Source organism: Chlamydotis macqueenii, chromosome 1 (genome assembly GCF_036417535.1).
Source record: "Chlamydotis macqueenii isolate bChlMac1 chromosome 1, bChlMac1.mat, whole genome shotgun sequence".
Taxonomy (NCBI): domain Eukaryota; kingdom Metazoa; phylum Chordata; class Aves; order Otidiformes; family Otididae; genus Chlamydotis; species Chlamydotis macqueenii.
Window position 1 is genome coordinate 185,665,719 of NC_141556.1, and position 20,583 is coordinate 185,686,301.

Consider the following 20,583-nt stretch of genomic DNA (forward strand, 5'->3'; position numbering starts at 1 on the left):
TTCCATGTTCATTTCTTAGTAACGTCTTCCCTCCACCTCTGTGTTTGCCCACAATAATGGAGATAATAAAATTCCTTCTGTGCAAGTTGGGTAAACTGAAATTGTGGATCTGAGCATCTTTTCCCTACACAACTCTAAGTGCTGGCAGAGAGCATCTGATCAGGAAGGATAGAACGGGACGGGTGTATATCTTGCTGCTTTTCACCCACGGGTTGAAATACCAATTCCAGTGAATTCAGCATCCAAGAGTTCAGTGGCACCGAAATGTCAGCTCCAATTTCCTGCTCGGAGCTTGATGATTCCTCATCAACACCACTGTCAGTAAGTATTTACTGGTCAACATATCTCACAGGCAAATTCACAAAAACACACTCATTACTGTGTCACCATTCCTGTCTTACCAAATTTCAGTACCTGACTTAGGTGCCTAAATTAGAAAACCAGCGGCCCCACCATAGCTCCCTTGGCAGTCAATGGACAGGGGAAAGTCACTCCCAAGAACAACTCAGAGTAAGGAACAGGTAGTACTCGGGCATGTTCTCCTCCATTAATTTTATAGAAAGATGAAGATCTTGTTCAGATGTCCACACGCAGGTTCTGTACCTCTCTTCCCTCTGCTTTACTGTGTCCAGTTCTGGAGCCCCCAACACAAGAAGGACATGGACCAGTTGGAGAAGGTCCAGAGGAGGGCCACGCAGATGATAAAAGGGCTGGAGCACCTCTCTTATGAGGACAGGCTGAGAGAGTTGGGGCTGTTCAGCCTGGAGAAGAGAAGGTTCCGGGGAGACCTTATAGCGGTCTTCCAGTACCTAAAGGGGGCTTACAGAAAGATGGGGAGAGGCTGTTTAGTAGGGCCTGTTGTGATAGGACAAGAAGTAATGGTTTTAAAATCGAGGGGGGTAGATTTAGATTAGATATTAGGAAAAATTTTTTTACAATGTGAGTTGTAGAACACTGGAACAGGTTGCCCAGAAAGGTGGTGGAAGCCCCATCCCTGGAAACGTTCAAGGCCAGGCTGGATGAGGCTCTGAGCAACCTGATCTAGTTGGGGATGTCCCTCCTCCTTGCAGCGGGGTTGGACTAGATGACCTTTGAAGGTCCCTTCCAACCCTAACCATTCTATGATTCTATGATTCTATGATTCTAATTTCTTATCTGGAGAAGAATTCTCTGCAACACCAATAACGTGACAACCTGACTGCTCTAAACCACCGGGGCTGAAAAATTATTTTAAAGAGGCAAGACTATTTTACAGTTAAAGCCAAAACTGTTGTCAGTATTGATGCTTCTGTTCACATCTTTAGCAGCTCTCCTGCAGACCAGCAAAGCACGAGGTCTGAAAAATTCCCAAACCTTTCTCTCTGCAGTAAGATAAGAGAATCACCGGGGAGCCTTAACCATGCTCTACGCAATCAACATGGTGCAGCTGAGCTTAGGGTGGATTCATGCATTGCTTATAACTTGTCTGTATCTCTCACTTAAACCCAAACTGCATTGCTTTAATTAAACATTCAGCTAGAAGAAGGAAAAGACAAATTGGAAAAAATAGACTTTACAGTAAAATCATGTATGACTTTGCTAGTGGACAACTGTATTTAATTAACTAGCTGCTAAATCTTTAGAACATCATCTTGCCTGTAAATTGCTATATTTTAGCCAAATAAGTCTTTCAAGTATATTTATCACTGAGAGAGCCTGGACTGTAAAATCAATATGGGAGACTATGAGCAGAAGCATTTCTTGAAAATGTATAGAAGAGGCATCGAATTTTGATTTTTTTTCCTACTGGGAGAAATTTTCCCCTGTAAAAGCTACGAAGGAGGAAGAAAAATACCACTGTCCCATTTTAGAAATTCCTGGGAACCAAACCCACTATTTTACCTATGATTCTGTCAGAAAAAAAAAATGCTAGAAGGACTGTATAACTACATTTGCACTAAAGCAACTGGAGAGTAGCTATTTTGTCTGCAAGACAGAAAATAGCTCTTTGTTCAGGGGATGGTTTTCTACAGAGGTTAAGTGTTATTTTCCTGATACTTTCTTAAAAAGACAATTGGAGAAAACAATGATTTACACATAAAATAAGATGACTAAAGTTTTGTGGATTTAATTCAGATTGAGAGAATATGAGAAATTCAAAGCAAATTAAAAAAACCCTAAACAGAATGATTTTACAAACTACAAATAATAGAATTCAAAGGAACTCAGTTAAAATTAAAATGAGGAAACACATTTAAAACACTGTGCTGGTCTCTCAGCAAACATGATGAAGGAAATAAAATTTCAGGTGCAACTTAATTTACTACAACCAACCATATCAATACATCAGTGACCATGAGAGAAGAGAACATTTTCCTTTTAATTATATGGTTATCACGAACAACTTTGGTCTTCATTAAATCTCTAGAAGATACACTTGGCAAGCTTACATTAAATAGCACTCTGCAAATCAGTATTCTTATTACTTCATTACTTCTTATTTTTCATATACAGCAACTACTCACAATTTTACAAGCATGACTAAATCCAGGATAAGAGTTGTTATACATGCAAATCTCCGAAGTCCAGGAGATCACACGATAGCATTGACATGAAAAAGCAGAGGCAGGTAGGATGAAAAACACTGTACTTCCAACCAGTGTAATACATGCAAGCATTTACAAATAGTCTAAGCGCAAGACCATCTCTGCATTTGAGCAGTAGTGCAAATCTTGGGGTGAAGGAGGAATTCACGAACCCAGTGAATGCAGCCCTATAACACTTGCAAAGTGAACAATACCTATTCCCACCAAGCAGGATGTCTGGACATGGCACCCCAGTCACTTCTGGATGCTGTACCAAAGCTGTAGGTAGGCACTGCAGCTCTACGAAGTTTCGAGCTATGCCAGGAATGGGGCAGGGATTGACTTCAGGACCAGTGAATGAGAGAAACTCCCAGGCAGAGGATTCTTGACTTTCTTTTTACAGTTAGAGTGTAAGTCATCCACATCTTCTACACTTATGTCTTCAATGCAGATTAAATGCACCCAAGAAGTGCCCATTTCTCTCCATCGACTCTAAGGAAACCTAGAGTGCCTGGCTGGTACGTAGAACATGCCCAGCATTGCCAAAGGGACCTCAATCAAAAAGTCCATGGAGATGTGACCTTCACAGGCATCAACCACTCTTATTCATTATTCAAAGGGACTACCCACTGTCTGCCAGGTTAAGGAGCTATGTCAGTTTTTATAGGTTTTTCTTTTTGACGGAGAATCTACATGAAACAGAACTTTTTCAGGAACAGTGGGAGGATAAGTATATGTTTAAAATAGTAACAAACGAGGAAATGAGTCTCATATGTCATGCTAACTGTGCACTCATTCATTCAAGGATTCTAAAAAAACGTAACTTCCCTTCCTAACAATGAAAATAGTCTCATAAGCACTTTGAAATCCCAAATCCAGGTATAACAAAGACAAAGAAGTATGGAGTTTGCTCACACACTCAAGTGAATTGACCAGAACTTATTTAGCCCTTTCGCACTATAGGACTTAATCAAAAAACTTCAAAAATGGAACAGAAAAGATAATTTCTATTAGCTTTATGAATCTTCTTACAGAATTCTAACACAAGATAAAATAAATATTATCTTTTATATTTTTAAAGGGCAAAGTATACAAAAAACTAACAAAGTGTAGAAAAATTTAGAAATATTAGGTACAGCTGCATTATATAATTTCAGAATATTGTCTGAGGGTGACAGTCTGGAGCCATAAATAATATGTTTCAAAACCTTCTGCGGCAAATGACTTCAACAAATTGGCTGCAAAGTGAAGAAAATATTACAGCTGAAAGACAATACAGTGGAGATGGAAATTGCCCCCATATAAGAAGATATTAAGCTGAAAGCCAGATTAAATCATTTATCCTATGGAATTTATTTTTTTTTATAATAAGAAATACCTAATACACAAAAACAGAAGTTTTCTTTTGGTCTCCAGCAATATTTGTGCGTGCTTCCATCCTCCAAAGAAGAGGAAGAAGACCGCTGAGTGCAGGCAGGCCTTGTGGTCCCTGTGTGGGATCCGTTATGTACCCCCAGTTATGTACCTGTCACCATTTTGATTGTAATGAACTGGACTGCAAATCCTCTCCTGCTGTTCCACACATCAGCCAATTCTTCTAAGTCCCTTTTAAAGTCAGTGAGGAAACAGGCATTTTTGGCTGTATCTTGACACACCAACAGTCAGGTGGCAAATGCTGGGGTACAAGCAGGCAGGGCTCCATGACAAATGTCATGTCAACATGTGGGCAAATCACCTAAAAATGTTTATTAGTGATATCTATGCCCTTCTCAGAACTTACTGATCTCAAGTAGTCCTATCAGAGGTAAAGTTTGAAAACTCCTGCTCCAGGGGGCTGCAAATTAGAGGCATCTCTACTCCTAAGGTATGCCTGGAGCAGTGAACACTCCTATGGAGAAATGAAAATTGCTGTTACAGATAATGACCTGGCTCAACACTTCTTGGAAAAGAGCTACTCTGCACTGAAGAGACACTGCTTGGAAATGAATGGGAACCCAATGCATACAAACCAGATAAGCAACTCCTCTGAATGTGAAAAAAAAGCTAACTTTATTCAGCATTTCAAGTGATGAAGTAATACAAATGCACATACACATGTGAAATCACAACATAGCCAAACACTACAAAAAGAAAGTCAATCAAATAGTAACAAGGAGGTGAGACAATAGTAAGAATGTAAAGAAATTCACATGGTACTATCAGGAGAAACCATATGAAATATTTCATGAAAGGGCTCACAGACCATGGGTGGGCTCCACCCAGCACCCCGGGGAATGGACCACAGGGCTCTGCTGAGCCCAGGCCAGAAGAAGGGTCATACGCGGTGGGAAGTCTGAGCAAGGCGACGCTGTGAAAGTCTCATGTCTCAGTGCTTGAGACCAGGAGGTCTGTGCAATGTCATTTGCAACCACTATAAGGCCTCTTGGCACAGTTGTGTAAATAAGAACCAGATCCTTTGATTTCAAAATCGCTATTTTTCAAACATAACAAAGACCCTCTGTGGGAATGACTAAATTCACAATAGCTGTGCTGTGGTAAACGCAAGCTATTTTGAGTTATTGACTGCATAAACCCATAGGAATATATCTATATTTTTAAATAGATGCGACTTCTCTGAGTAGCGTAATGGTTCAGGAGAGTTCATTTTAATGTTCCATGTGGAAAATAAATTCACTCTGAGAGTGAGATTTAAGTATGGAGAGGACTGAGTAAGAAAGTGAAAAATAAGTAAGACTCTTCTGATTTAACTGTGGGATGATAGCTACAACCCTGTAATTAATCTACCCAATAAAATAAGAGATAAAATCCCATATACTTTTACCACTTAGAGATACAGCTTTATTGGTGTACCAGAGCCTTTTTCTGTACCACATACCTCAACTTTCATGACTCGAGCTTTGCCATACAGCCCAAAATGTGTGTGCCATTGCTAACATAGTGATGGCAAACAGAGGCCATCTGGTGTAGAGGATCAAGGAAAAGAGGATGCTTTCCTTGTGAACAAGACTTTTCCAAGTATTTCAGGGAGGGCACACAACGTAGCCTTCATATCTATCCTTTAAAGCAGATCAGAAATTTGTATCTCTGAAAGACCACATGTACTTAATATTTTTCTACTTTAAAAACTGGCTGAAAGAGTTTTCAGTCAACTGAAGTTATTTTCTGAAAAATGACAGCAGATTTTCTCATATTTAGAGGATTAATTGCATTTTTCCGCTTTCTGCACTGATGACTGCTTGATGCCTCATTAGAGGGTTATCAGGAGGCGTTCGCTTGCTGTTGCCCATTCTGACAATGCCCACTGTCCCATCCTTTTTCTATCTCCCCAAGTCAGGGTGGACAGGAAGGTGAGTCAGTAACACCATTAACTAGCAGCTTGCTCACTCACCATAAGAACCATAGCAAAAATGTAGGAGTGTTTTATTGCTCTCAAACGTACAAATAGACTGGTACTAAATTAGGGACCATTGCTTCAATTTGGCTTTTGTTACTCAGAGTGGACAGGATTTAGCCTACAGTATTTTAGGGAAAAGAAACTATCAGAAAACTGCCTCGTCTACACCCGCAACTCTAATTAAACAAGTTAGTAGACACATGTTCAGATCAGCAGGGAAATTATGTCCTCTTATTTCTTATGCCTGTGTATGACAAAGAAAAAATTAATAATTTTAGGGCAGCATGGTCCAAGACATTTGAAAAAGGGGTTTAAATTTAGAACAGAGTGTACCAGCAGTTACCAAACAGTGGTTCATCCAGTGAAACACTGTCACTGGCAGTATTTGGCCTGAGATATAAAGCTAAAAAATCCTGCAATGGACAATCCTTAATAGTGTGCCTGCAGGGAAGTGTCTTCCTGACCCCAAATAGGAAGTGACTGACTTTCATCCTGGAACATGAAGTTTTATAACCTCTTCCATGTTATTTTCTATTTAAGGTAGCAGCAGAAATTCCTATTCAACTGCTCCGAAAACTTTTGAGTGAGTAATGAGCTCTGAAAGTCATGTGCTTTTTTTGGAGAGACACATTTAATCAGTTTGAGGTCTATTGCCATTTTAACCTCATCGGGAACTCCCCTCAGCTCATGCTTTTGCAGAACCAAAGGAAAATTTTGCATATACCTACTGTATCATCCCTTGTTTGCTTCTTCACAGCATCTAATAGCCTGACCTTTCTGTCTCTACCTCACACAGCAGCCTGTTTTTGTTGCTTCGTCTAAATATTTTCTGCTGTATTCTTATTTCAGAGAGGACGAGAGTTCAATGCAGTGACTCCAGCTGTATCACTTTCCAACAAGGTTTTCTAAAATGCTACTGGACTTAGTCTCCCCTTCTGCTAACACAAGACTCCTTAGCAGGCTGTCTGCAGGCAACAAAAATGTGCGTGGAAAAGGTGAAAAAGTAGTCTAAGAGGTGTGTGTAAGACTATACTCCAGGTTTTCTGTCTAATAGCCCACAAGTCTAGTCTTGCAGGTATTTGGGGGTTACTCTCGTGGTATGCGCAAATCTATCCCGAGAGAGGCACTGATTGATTCTGCAACGACGTAGTACTGTAACATGGCCCACATTAGCCTTCAGCATTCTTGACGTAGCCCCATATCTTTTTGACACACACCTTGCATCAAATGCCCCTGCAGCCTGAAATGTCAAAACACCTGACACTAGAACAGACATAAATTCTTCAGCTATTGTACATGAAAATTCTTTAGTGGGAGTATGGAAATTCTTCCTCCACCGAAAGCGAATGTCTGTAGTGAGGCTAGCAGCCCTGAGCACAGGACCTAAAATCCCAAACAAACTGTGATTTGTAGGAGGTTGTGAGGCTAGAGGAGTCTGATTGCTTGTCATAAAAATCCTTGAAGAAATAGGATATCATCGCTAAAAATATAAACATGCACTAAACGATTGGAACAGAACTTTAGATAGGCAAAATAATCTTATCCTGTGTGCTGAGACAGATCTGTCTAGACTGCTTTCCTTATCTTGCAGCCAAACTGTTCTCCCTGTAGCAGTCAGTTATACCTTTCAGTGGGCTCTCTGTCCAGACATACAAAAATATCCAGGGGAGGAGCTCTGTAAAAGCACATGTTCTGTTAGGCAAAAGCTGCTGGAACTGTGTCACCAGATAAAGATAATTTCTTTCAAGCACCTTGGGTTGGAGTGATTAATGAACGTGCCATTGTGCCAGCAGCAGAAAGAAATTAAAGAAAATAATCTTAAGTGTGGAACAAGTAAAAGTCCCAGAGGAGCTGAATCCCTACACATACACAGAAGGCAACAACAAAAAAAGATTTATACATTGCATCATTCTATATCTTCAGTCAGTAAGTGCCAGTGGAAAGAAAGATTGTAAGAGACTTTTATGTCTGACACTAGCCAACTCGGGCAGACTTGATCTCTACCCATCCTCATTTAAAGTCAGAGGGAAGAAAAAAAACATGAAATAAGGAAAAAAAAATGAGGTGAGCTGCACCACACTGAAGGTAAAACATAAGAATAGTATCCAAACCAAAGTACCAAAAATGACAGTAAAATGGAAGGATCTGTAACTCATGTAAGACTGAAGATCCAATATCCTGGAGGAACGGAGGGGAAAGGGTTAACCAAGACTTTGATGACAGGCCATACTGTGACTAGAATCTGAAATGGGGAAACAACACATAAATCTCATGCCTTTGACCAGGAAATTCAAAATTAACATTTCCCCAGACATCTCAAATTTTGCATGAAACAAATTGCTCACTCCAGAATGATGTTTGTGTAGTAAGGACCATGCTTTAATACCTTTAACAAGATGAAAACCCAAAACACTACATGAAAGGATCTTTTTTTCATTTTAAGTGTGACATCAATGCTCCACACCAGTTACTGCTACGAAGAACACAGACTTATACTTAAAACTTAAACCTTAAACTTAAAAGATGATGAAAAACAGAGGGACAGCGAGAGGATTAGTTAGGAGGCACTACAATAATGATGAAGTTCCTCATTTTTTTAAGTTGGCAACACATCCAATATTTTAATAAATGCTCAGAACACTGAAGTACTTACCACAGAAAGAAAATACTCATGAAGAAAACATGTAAAAGATAATCACTATTTCTTATGGGTTTGATGCCTATTTCTCAGATAAAATCTTCAAAGCACAGCTTTGCCCACAGAGCTCCACTACATCCCTGGTTTCATCTTTACAAAAAAGAATCTGATCTGCAAACTGAGGCAAGAGGGTCATGCTGACTATATGGACTGTGTCCCGGGACTCTTCTCACTTGCTGGGGCCTTTGGAGAGGTGCGCATCTACCCTGGAACAAATGGGGGAGTGATTCCTAGAAGATCAAAGACCATGCAGGAAATTATAATTTTCTTTTTTTACATCAGCAACATTTCAAGCTGTGTGACCTTTGTTTCCAAAGATAGGTCCTTCCTATCCAAATGATACTGCAAGGCTGGTACCATTTGGCAAGTCAGCGTACAAAAAAAGTCTGCTTGAGTTATGATCACTAAACACTCCAGTGTTGGATTCAAAGAACACTCCAGTTAAAAAATATCAAATAGAAGTCCAGACTATTTATTTTTATTCCTTCTTGTTGCTTAGTGTTATTACTTTATTAGGGAGCATTTGTCAGTTGTATATTTATTTGTAGGAACATGCAAAAATAAGCAAAAGCTGCTCACTTCTACAGCCAGTGGAGTCTTCTGGGTTGCACAGAAGTGTCTGCAGTAGAATTTAGAAACGGACACAGACAAGATTTAACCACCAGCTCTGCTTGAAGTGTGTGGAAAGATTACAGATTACTTTTGAGAAAATTTGAGCAGAATTAAATAGTTTTCAGTATTAAAACAGAGTCAGCTAGAACAAAAGAGATGCTTCATGGAAAACAAAATTATTTCACTTTATTGAGTAATTTTTCCTGAGAAGAATCTAACACCATAGCAGGTACTTACATGAGGCTCATGCCTCACATACACTAATGTTCATCACCAACTATATCAGCGTACAGAACTGGACAAAACCTTGGCTGGGATCTTTGATTTCAAATGATTAGTTTTTCCTTACAGCCTAACAAAATGTAATTTAATTTCTGTATAGTCTATTCTTTATTACAATTTTTTTTTTTGCACAGACAAAATACAAAAGCAGATGTAGATGAAAACGGGCATAGAGGGTCAGAACAAAGAGCAATTATTTGTAAAAGCTCTGCATCCTGTCTCCAGCAACGGCCAACAGCAATGCAATGGGTAACTGCACAGTAATACTTCTCCCAAATATTTTCCCAGCCCTTAACAATTTGTGGCTCAGAGAGTCCTTAAGCCAGAGGTAGGGTCTTTGCTTTTAATAGCCCTTCATGGTATAAGCTACTCCCCTTCTTCATCCTGCCATGTTCCAAACTTTTTATGCAAGAAATTCAATTTTATAAACCAAGTGACCAGCCAAACATTTCAGTTTGCCCAAGAGCTGTGTGTACATTAGCCAGTACCATTCTTACCAAATAAGCAGTAACCACACAAAAGCGAAATATGTATTCTCCAGGGGCGAAAACAAATTCACTTAGAGCACACGATGATTAAAAAGGAGGAATTGACAATTCCAACAACAATAAGGCCAGCTTCTGCTGCTTGTAGCACTGAGCTGCCTTTGCTATTTCCTGCCACAGGAACCAATTGCCAGTTGCTCGACACTGTTAACATTTCTGAGACACCTCATCAACCATGACTTGAGCTTTTTCCTGCTCAGAACTTCAGAAAACAAGACTGTTCTTTGTGCTCATCCTGGTTTGAAGATTTTTCAATGGCTGCATTATTCTGCAGCTAGTGAAGTATACTTGATTTCCACTGTCACGGAGTTTTTAGGTGCGAACAGTATTTGTCTAAACACACAGATGATGCTTTCATACCATCTGGATACTTCATTTGGAAGAAAAAGACTTGAAGTAACTATGAGAGGAACAAGCTTTCTCCAAGCCATCATGAAGCAGTTAAATTCTCCCAGAAAACCACAGAGAATGTTGGCGACATACTAAATATTCAGTCTTCTTGGGAAAAAAAAATAAAAAAAAAAGAAAAGAAGAAAACAGGAAAATCTGAATGAAGAGACTAATTAGTATTCCACAAGCACATTGAACTCAGGCTGTTATCTTGCCAGACAAGGACTTGTGCTGCAAGGCCTTTTTACTGAACAAGCTTGAAATACACCCTTATGTGAAGAGGTTGATGAAAACTTTCTTCAACTTCTTTGTTTGCAAGCACAACACGAGCGTGGTATTTCAAAGGGCTGGAAAAAAAGAGTCACAGCAGAAACCCCAAACCGAGCATTTCAGGCTGAGATAATGGAAATCTTGTGTGTGTGTCTCCAAACCCCTCAAGTTAGAGGCAGAGCTGCTCAAATAAGAAAGGTGACTCCTTGCCACTCAACTCAGTCAAAAACTCCTAAACATGGTCAGCCTGTCCTAAAACTCTGCTAGGTACAGCTCTTTCACCAAAAGAAAGACGATCTCCAGAAAATTCACACTTGACACTCAAGTGATCCATCAGATGAAAGCTGCCATTTGTCCTGAAAGCAAATCTGGAAAAATCTAAACTGGGGTATGAAATTCCTGAATATTCAAAAAGGGAAAAACTTCTAAATAAATACAGACTGGTAATCTAGCCACTTAAATTCCGCACATGAATTTTGTAAGGCTTCCTTCCTAGAACTGATCTTTTAACGCCTAACTTTTCACCATGGTTTGAAAGGGAAGGCTACAAAATTATTTCAAATCAACTCCAAGCAGAAGCACAAATTCCAAGCATGCTTCTGGTAAACATTTTGATAGAGCCAGGACTGACTGATTATTCAGCTTTATCTATTGTAAGCCAACTGTTAACTAGGAGATCACTAAGGACAGTTTAGGAATACCTCAGCTCACAAAGCCAAAAAAAAAAACATTAGTGTTTTTTAAAAGTGACGAGGTCAATAAATACTGCTTTATTGGTGTCTACCACCACTGCTTTAAGTATTGTTTCAAGGCAGTAGGTAATATGAAATCACAGCTTTAATTCATGATGGGGAAATCACTGTTCAACTACTGTCCGATTTCCACAAATGAAGATTTACAAGGTACAAAATGATCAGTTTCCAGAATGCCACGGTGCACATCATTGTCTGGAATTTTTCACTGTTTTTATGTGGGGTTTTTGACTTGAGTTTAAAAAGAAATATCATAATGAGTAGTTTTGTGCCACATATATATTTTTTACATTTTAATAATATGAGATAAATGAACTTGGGGTCCAAACCGTGTAGTTCCTCCTTCTGTGCATGTAATCCCTGACTTACCGTTTGGCAAATAAACATATCACATAAACATAAACAAATGCCACACAATTAGACTGCTCTGGCAGCCAGGCTCCAGCTAATGTTTTCGAAGTCTAAATCTTGGAACCAAGTTTGAAAATTTTTGACTAATTAATGTTTTCTCATACAGTTTGGTTTGATTTAGCACCTGAACTTCTTAGGCGAAAAATCTGTCATGCCTGTTCTTGTTAAGCAACACCCAGTTCTGTAAGTAATCCCATTGAAATCGGTGGAATTTCTTCCAGAAAATCAGACAACCCAGTAAGCGGGGAAATGGCAGATTCCAGCTATACTCTGAATTTAATAAACTTCAATTTCTCCAAAATTCTTGATACTCTGGTAGAGTTCCTTCTGTAATGCAGGAATAGAACAGTTGAATTTTGTTGTCTCTGACTGGATTAGCACTTTTTATCCATTTAATCCTCCCATTCATTTTGGTACCATCATTCTAAAATTTCAGCTGGTTTAATCCTGCCTAAGAATTATTTACTTCATCATCCATGTCCTGAAAAGCAGGTAAAGAAGCCAAAGAGCTGTGGATTTGTGTCTCTTTAAGGTGACCACCAGCATTTTGAGAAAAGGATGCTAAAATATATCATACAATACTTATTCTTTAACAAGTGTCAAAAAACAGTTAGAGATAAAATAAATATTTTATTATATGCCATTGCTCAATGTGTTTTGAATTCTACTAGTTTGCCAAATTATGTAAAAACACAGCTGATCATAGCAATTAAATCTCAGACTCCTTTTTTTCCCCACAAACATGTATTTTACCATTGAAATGAATCATGCCTAGCATTAAAGAGTTCTCATCAAACATTGATTTTGACACATTATTCTGATATTAAAGTGGGATTTTTACAGTTCAAATCCTTTCATACAAATTGGAAACCAGCAAATAATTTATACTGATTGGCAGCTTCTTTGAAAGTGATCCGGACAAATACAAGTGTTACGGAGCTCAAGTGAAGATGTAGTATACCTAGGATGACACAGAGGGATCAGTAACTCAATTTTGTGATAATGAAGTTTTCTGTAATTTTTTACCAATACATCAAAATTAAAATTCACTCACCTTATAAAGCTGCTAACATCTTATAGCTTGTTTATTTTAGGGACATTATATTCATGCATTAGTTACTTGTTTCAGAAAATAAGCACTGGGTGTACTTTAATTGTTTTATATTACATCCATGCTACTTGTCTGGTAGAAGAAAGCAGTGCTTCTGACGTCATGGCTTTCATAGTCCATAGTCCAATTTGCTGCCCTTGTGGTCCATGAGACCATGGTAAATGTTCCTACCACAGTTTTCAACTGAAGTCTGGATGATAAACCTGTTTGTTGGTGGTACATAAGATGCCGTAAAGTTTGACTGTGGGTCTGCTGATCTGCATTGGGCAACCACTGCTTTTACAGGCTCAGGGAGCACTGTGTCACAACATAAGAGCTGCTACTACCAAGAGGGGTCACCGTTCTCCCTTCTGGCACAGGTACCACAGGTGACCTACAAATTTGGCTGTACAACACAGGTGAAAGACAGGCCTCTCACTATGGAGGGGAGCGTTATGCATAGAAGACTTGTTGAACCTTCCAACTGAAGCCACGTTATTCTAACATTAGAAGTGGAAGTCGTCCCCCTTTCCTGCAAGGATGGAGAGAACTGGAGAATTGGATCAAGTGATGTAGATTTTAAAAGCAGCACGAGTTGCCCAATTCTGATGCCAGGTGCTACATCGCTACATATTTTGCTGTGTAAATACAACCTAATGCAGACATGAAATATTGACTATTATAACACCAGTTCCTCACAGTTCTCTGGAGATATTATTTTTATTTGACTGAAGAAATGAAAGTCACAGAAGGGGGGGCATTACTATACAGTCTTGACTGTATCTTAAGAGGTTATTCTTGGAAACATTCCCCTGATGGATTTATCTCCTCTCTTCTATTGGCTTTAGCTACAACATCAATTTTATAAATGTTCATCATTAGCACTTGGATGTATATCTGGTATGATACTGCAAAGAAATTCTGGGTCCTCCTGGGAAGTTCTGTAATGGATGAAAGCAGGAGCATTTGGTCAATCATCTAGAAGTAGCTGAGATCTGTATAGAGAATTTAGAGTGGTAAATATTCCCAATCTAATTCAGTTTTGTTTTAGAAAAATTCATTTATGTATGAGTCCCTAAAAAGAGATAAAGAGGCCACTATATTGGTTCCCTCATGCCTTCCACCCACTTTTAATATTACTCAGAATGATTTTCAGGTGACTTTAATTGGTCTTCCAGCAGAAAATAGAATTTTATATACACATATTTATATATCTATGACCTAAAAAGGAAGGAAGCAGACAAATTACTGTGTCATGCAATGTAAACTTACACACCACCAGGACCAGAGTTTGGATGGGGAGAAGAATCCAAAACACTCCCAGCTTTTCCCTGTCCCAGCCATATGTCTGCACCCATACAACCAAAACATTGCACAGATTTCTTAATTTCACCTGAAAGGGAGCAGCACCCCAGGGAAGCCAGAAGAAGGTGTGAGGGACTTTCTCTCCCGGGGCTCTCAGGCAGCCAGGCACGTACAATCGGTGCTGCATGCACCAACTCAAAACTGACACAAAGCCAGCTGCCTACAGTGATGCCCATGGCCACCGCGGCCACCACTGCTGTTCCTGGCCCTACCACCACCAATGAACGGTGCCTGACAAAAACAACTGCAAAAACCCTTTGCTGTGCTCCACCAAAATTGCTGGCTGACTCTGGAAACCCATACTGAACCTGGAGTAAGGCAGGAAAATCAGTGATCTCCTAACAGCTGTAGTTGGCAAAGATATCCAGTTTTATGCCCCTGGATGGTATAACCCACAAATGCTGTGCAGTGGCATTTGTTCAGCCCTGACTCATAGACAGACGAATGCCACTGAATGAATCACCAACAGCATTTTCTGCAGTACCTAAACGAGGTAGCTCATCCAAATATTGATCAGGCCCAAGTCTCCCTAGTTTTTGAGATCTGACATACCATAGTCTACGATGCTATTCACCAGTGAAATTTTGAGTTTTGGAAAGGGGGCCTAAGTGAGCAACTAGAATGGTGAAGCATTGGTAGGTGCATCCTTTGGCGATAGGAGCTACCTTCTGCCTGCTGTTAAGCTATAAAAATGACATGAACAGCGCTGAAATGCAAGAGAAATAGCAACTTATTAACTTAATAACGGACAACTTTAAGGTAAATTAACAAAATCACTTTATAAAATATCCCATTTTGTTCAGTCTGCTGCTGCAGAAGGTCATTAAGCCAAACACTGTAGTAAAATAATTTTGATCCATAACGGTTGAAAGGACAAACATTAAGCAAAAGATAATCACAAATTAGCATTCAGAACATCAGCTGAACATTGCAGGTGTTAAGGGAAGATAGTTCCTCACTGCGTAAGTGCCTGGAAAAGCACATTTCTTCCCCTTTCCCCTCTGATGTCGGACACTACGTGCCCGGGCAGGGGGGTGGGGAACACCTCTGACACTCACAGACACTGAGGCTCTGCTTGGCCTCAGGGCAGGTAGGCTGAGAGTCCTTTGACTTTTGCTGCATTAATGTCTGCCTCAGTGCACAGGGAAACGGCAGCCCTTCCTGCCCTTCACTCTGCCTAGCAAGGGCCCAGCCTGGGCCAGGTGCCAGGCCCCAGGCCCCAGCCCCAAGCCCTGCCTAGCGCCAAGGCCAGGCCCCACCACCGAGGCCAAGGCCAAGCTTCAGCCCCACGCCAGGCCCCTGCCCTGGCCCCACACCTCAGCCCCGCCCTCCCCGCAGGCCCCGCCCCCCGCAGCTCCTGCCCCGCCCTTCCTTCGGGCCCCGCCCACCCCACAGGCCCCGCCCCTCAGGTCCACTTGAGTCCCGCCCATAGATCTGACCCCGCCCCTACGGCCGAGAGGCTCACCCCCACCACCCGAACCGGAGCTTTCCGCGCAGGCGCACTGGGCGCCGGAGCCAACTGCCCCCCTCGCGGCCCCTCCCAGCCTTCCACCAAAGATGGCGGCCGCGCGCCGGCGGGCGAGGCGGAGGGGAGCGTTGAGGCGGCGGGGCGAAGGCGGCGGCAGCAGCGGCTGCAACAGCGGTGGCGGCCGCGGGGGACAGTGACAGGTGCAAGGAGGGGAGGAAACGGCGGCGGAGCGGCGGCGGCCGAAGCGCAGGTACCTCGAATGGGCGGGTAAGGGGGTGGGGGAAACAGCCGGCGCGGCGCCGCCCCTGCCCGAGCTGCGCCATCGGGAACTCCCCTCCGCTCCCCGCGCGGGTGCCGCTGCCCGCCGGTGGCGGAGACCGAACCGTTAACCAGTAGAGCCGGCGGGGCCATGGCGGTGAGTAGGCGCGCTCGCCGCCCCGGGGCGGCTGGCAAACCGCCCTTTTCCCCTCAGCAGGGCGGGGAGAGGGGTGCGAGGGGGCGGCGGGCAGCGCTTCTGGTTGCCCGGCCCCTGAGGGGACGGCGTTGCCTGCCGCGGGAGGGCCGGGGAACCGGTGGCTCCCGCCGAAGCCCCGCTGAAGAAACTTTCTGTCTTCCTTCCCGGGCTTCCTTCTCCTCCACTCGGAGATGCCTCTCCCGGCCGGGGCGGGGAGATCCCGGCGCTATCGGCGCCGGGCAGCGGGGCTCCCCGGGGCTGGGCTGCTGCGCGGCTGCCGCGGGCGGAGGGCGGCTGTTCGGGGAGGAGAAGCAGATGCGGAGCGCGACCAGAACAGCTGAGCCGGCTGTGACAGGCGGGGAGGAGAAGGAAGTGGTGGTTTTCAACACCTCTCTCTCTTTGGTGACGGTGTTGTTCTCCTGTTAAGCCGTAAAGGTTCCCTCCGAACTCCTAGCTAAAGACATTGAGCGTGTGTTCCTGTATGTAGGAAAAAAAACAAATCTTCCCGAAAACACTAATGGTCTTGTCGAGTGCTAGCAGAGGCATTCTTTCAGCTCGACTCGTGCCCGATGCCTCCTTTCCTGCATATTACCCAAGATTGGTTTTAACCTAAACAGAAACTTTTTCTTGCTTCCAGGCAACTAGAAAGTGAAACCAACTAAAAGCAAAAATGAAACTTTTCAGCTGGTTTTTATTGTGCAGAGTAAAGAAAACAAGCAGTAGAAACAAAGGAAAATATGCGGGGTAGGAGCAAATCGTGGATTGTGAGTGGCGTCTCAAGATGTGTTAGTAATTTGTTTAACCTTGTCAAAGGCAATTTATTAGGTACTCTGGATGTCAAGTGTTATTCCAGAACATCTCAGGTCATGAAATAATTTCTGTGAAATGTTCTTTGTTTTTAGAATTTAAGTCTACATTTAATCAAATACATATCTGGTTATATATGCCTTAAATTATCATGAAGACTTCAAATCTCTTAATTTTTTCCTGCTAAGTACTTGGTAGCGTCTGTCTTAGAAGCTATGGGTCCCCGTCCTGCTAAGCTTTGAGCTTAAAAGAAGCTGGTTTGTTGTTATGGCAATGAGTAACTTTCTGCTTTATGCAGCACAGAAATTTAACTGTAGCCATGATGTGAATCTACATCCATAAATGTGTTTACATTCTGTGTCGTGAAATCGCAGCATCTGTATGAATCACAGCAACTCAGTCCTTAAAATTCAGAAAGTACAACCGGTTAAACTTTTTCTGCTTTTTTTCTTTTGTTTTAAGGAAATGGTCTCAAATAATTATGGAATTTAATCACATGATAAATAGAGAAGTACAAACTTTCAGGTAGTGAGAAGTCTGCGCACGTAAGTGAAAGTTGGAAATAGCCGAGTATCTATAGTACTCACTGTTGGAAATTGGATGGAGTTCTTAACAGCTGGTGTTCCTACTAAGCATGGGGGAGCAGGAAGGATGCTGATCAAGTTTGGAAACACAGCATCTAGTTCTAGATTCGTTCTGTGTGTACAGAGTGTACAGAAGTCATCTTGACATGTATGGATTGGATCTGAGACTTGTTTTGGCAAACTATACCAGAATGGCTTTTCTGGTGACTTTGTGGCGGGAAACTGACATACTGAATGGGTTACCTTGGGGCGCTGGACACTGATTTTTGCAGATGAAGCCTTAATTGAGAGAGATGCAGATCTTTGTCCTCAGAAAGGCCAGGACGCAGTGATCAGTTGCTTAGGTCACTTGGTCAAGATGAGAGCAATCTGCTTTGAGCAGAGTCACGGGCTGACTACTGTAGATGATAATATTAAAAAAGAATTAGGTGGGTGTCTCAGTTTTTTCAGGGACAATGGAGACCTTCTCAGGCTTTTTGCTGGATGACAAGCTCTAGGTGTATGAGTTACATGAGGCTCAGGTCATTACACACAACACTTAAGTTACCTGATTTCAATCCATTGGATGGTGGCAATTCTACCTCTTTTAAGTTTGAGTTTCTACTGGTTTGTGAACTGAAAACTCAAAAGCTTTTGATTTTTATAAGCAATAATGTAATGGAATTGCAGAAACTTGAATTATGATTCAGACTAATAACTCATTTCCTCTGGACTGTGAGTCGTGTGGATCTTGGGATGCTTTTATTTGTTATTCTTTGCCTCCATTCAATTTTACTTCAATTTGGACCTACGTCAGCTAACTCAGTGTTATGCTGATGATCATTTTGGCTCAAAATATCTCAAATAGATCCTTTGTGTTGTTATTGCAACTTTAGCTGCTTAACTGAACATGCTTCTACAGTGTCCTGTCTTAGGACTTACTGGGAAGCAAAACTCTTAAAGCTTGACTTCAGAAGAGGTACAATTTTTCATCTTTGTCAATACTTTCTCTTAAATAGTTTTAACAGCTAAATGCCTTTAGGCAACACGCTAATTTACCGTGCTGGCAGGACACTTCTGAAATAGCGTACGCTATTGTAAATGTGTTGGTGTCTAGAAATATTGAATGCTTGGAAGGTGTTAAGTGCTGGTGTTCTGATTGTCTATTGATACCTCTATCAAAGCGGCAAATTCTGTAACCTAGCCCAGTCCCCCATTTTGAGTGGGTGGAGGGAACTGTCTTTTTCATTCCCAGACAGACGGATACTAAAGACCGTTTTTGTGAGGCTGCAGGCCCGTTTCCCAGACAGTGGTGTTGTCTGCAGCCATTGATGTTCCTTGTTGATGCCTCTTGGAACCTGAGGAATTATCATCTCCCTCCAGCAATTTTGTACCTTTTTTTGACCTCCAGCTTCTAATTGTTATGGGATTTCTAGTTCAATCACTGCTAAAATGTCTACAGGTTACATGTTGTGTTTCATCAGTGCGTTTCTGTGATCTAATATATGAATTGGATTCTCTCTGCTGTATCTGTCAGTAACACTTCTATATTTTATCATACCTTTCTTTAAGATTGTTGACTTGGGGAAATTCCCAGGCAATTTGTAGCAAAGTTCAACTTGGTTGCAGTTTATATTGCACAAGTTGAATTCTGAGCCACTGCTTTTCCTGTAGGACCAGATCTAGTAAAAATAGATTTGACTTGGGCTGTCAACTCTTTAGCTTAACTAAAAGATACTGTCTGTATCTCAGGAAAATGATAATAATTCTGAATGAGTACATTGCTGCTTTTTCTGTTCAGCAAACACAAACAATGTTTATTTTGGTTGTGGGGCCAATGTTTCTTGAGCTACAGAAATGACCATTTTTTTTTCTTATTCTTTGCCATGTATAGTGAACTTTGAGCATCCTTAACGCTGATGTTCACTTGATGCTCGTAGAAAAACAGCATTAGCTTTTTCCTTAAACTTGTCTATCTATAAAGTTTAGTGATTTTGTTTATGTCCAGTAGTATTTTGGATTGTCATCCCAGGGCCTGTATTTTGTAGGGCTGATGGGGTAGAAGGATATTTAGAAAGTGTTTGTAACACTTAATAGTAGTATGTGTTTCTTCTAGGTTGTCATCTTTAATAGCTCCAATTAATTTACTTTAGTTTCAGATGGAACAAATATTTTTGAAGTTGTTTTTGTTGTTCCTTCCACCCCTCAGAGATCCGGTCCTGTTCCAGGTACTCATGTACTCTTGAGCCTGTAACCAGTGAAAATATTCAGACTTTTTTGCTAAGCTGTCATAGGTGACTTTAACAAAATGTAAATAGAATTTGCTATGCCCTTTTATCAATAATTAATTACAATTTTTAGCTATTGTTTTCATGCTAGACTCCCCTGTATAATGAGTAGTCTTTTTATACTCACTTGCTAGGTCATGCGCCCTTTCTTGAGTGTATTAGTAATCTGGTTTGGTTAGAATACATGCTGCAGAAACTGTTGGTCTTCATTTTGATGCTGCAGCTATGTAGAGGACTGTGTTACCACTCTTCTTGGATGTGTAGGATTAGAATGCTTTTCTGTTTACAGTTGCAATACCTCAGGAATGGAATACCCTTGCATTTTCCAAACCCTTTATTAAAACGTTAACACCACGTTCATTGGTGATGTCTTCACGGCACCTCTCAGACTGAATTAGACTGGATATACTTTGCCCTCCTTGAGTTCGTAGCTCCAAATAAACTTTCACCATTTATGTCTAGGCAAACGCATTTGTTGATCTCGGTCTCATCAGACCTACCTGTGTATCTATTGCTTTGCTTAATGGAATTTATATTTTTGTCTCTCTGTAAGTTTCTGCTTTTTCAGAATACCTGAACCCTCTTCTAGTCATACTGTTCTGCAGTCAAAACATCACATGAGTTAACATT

The 20,583-nt window shown here is 41.3% G+C and overlaps 1 protein-coding gene across 4 annotated transcripts in view; it reads left to right on the forward strand.

Annotated features, from left to right (window-relative positions):
* The first annotated feature begins 15,922 nt into the window (after positions 1-15,922).
* FNDC3A (fibronectin type III domain containing 3A) overlaps positions 15,923-20,583 on the forward strand; it is a 125,921-nt gene continuing 121,260 nt past the window's right edge. For 2 of the 4 annotated variants that reach the window (XM_086771859.1, XM_086771856.1), the window contains exon 1: positions 15,923-16,091. The gene's annotated coding sequence lies outside the window, so the exon portion shown is untranslated. Of the gene's footprint in view, positions 16,092-16,164; positions 16,257-20,583 lie in introns of those variants that run through there. The other 2 variants (XM_086771860.1, XM_086771857.1) reach the window with 2 other exon arrangements.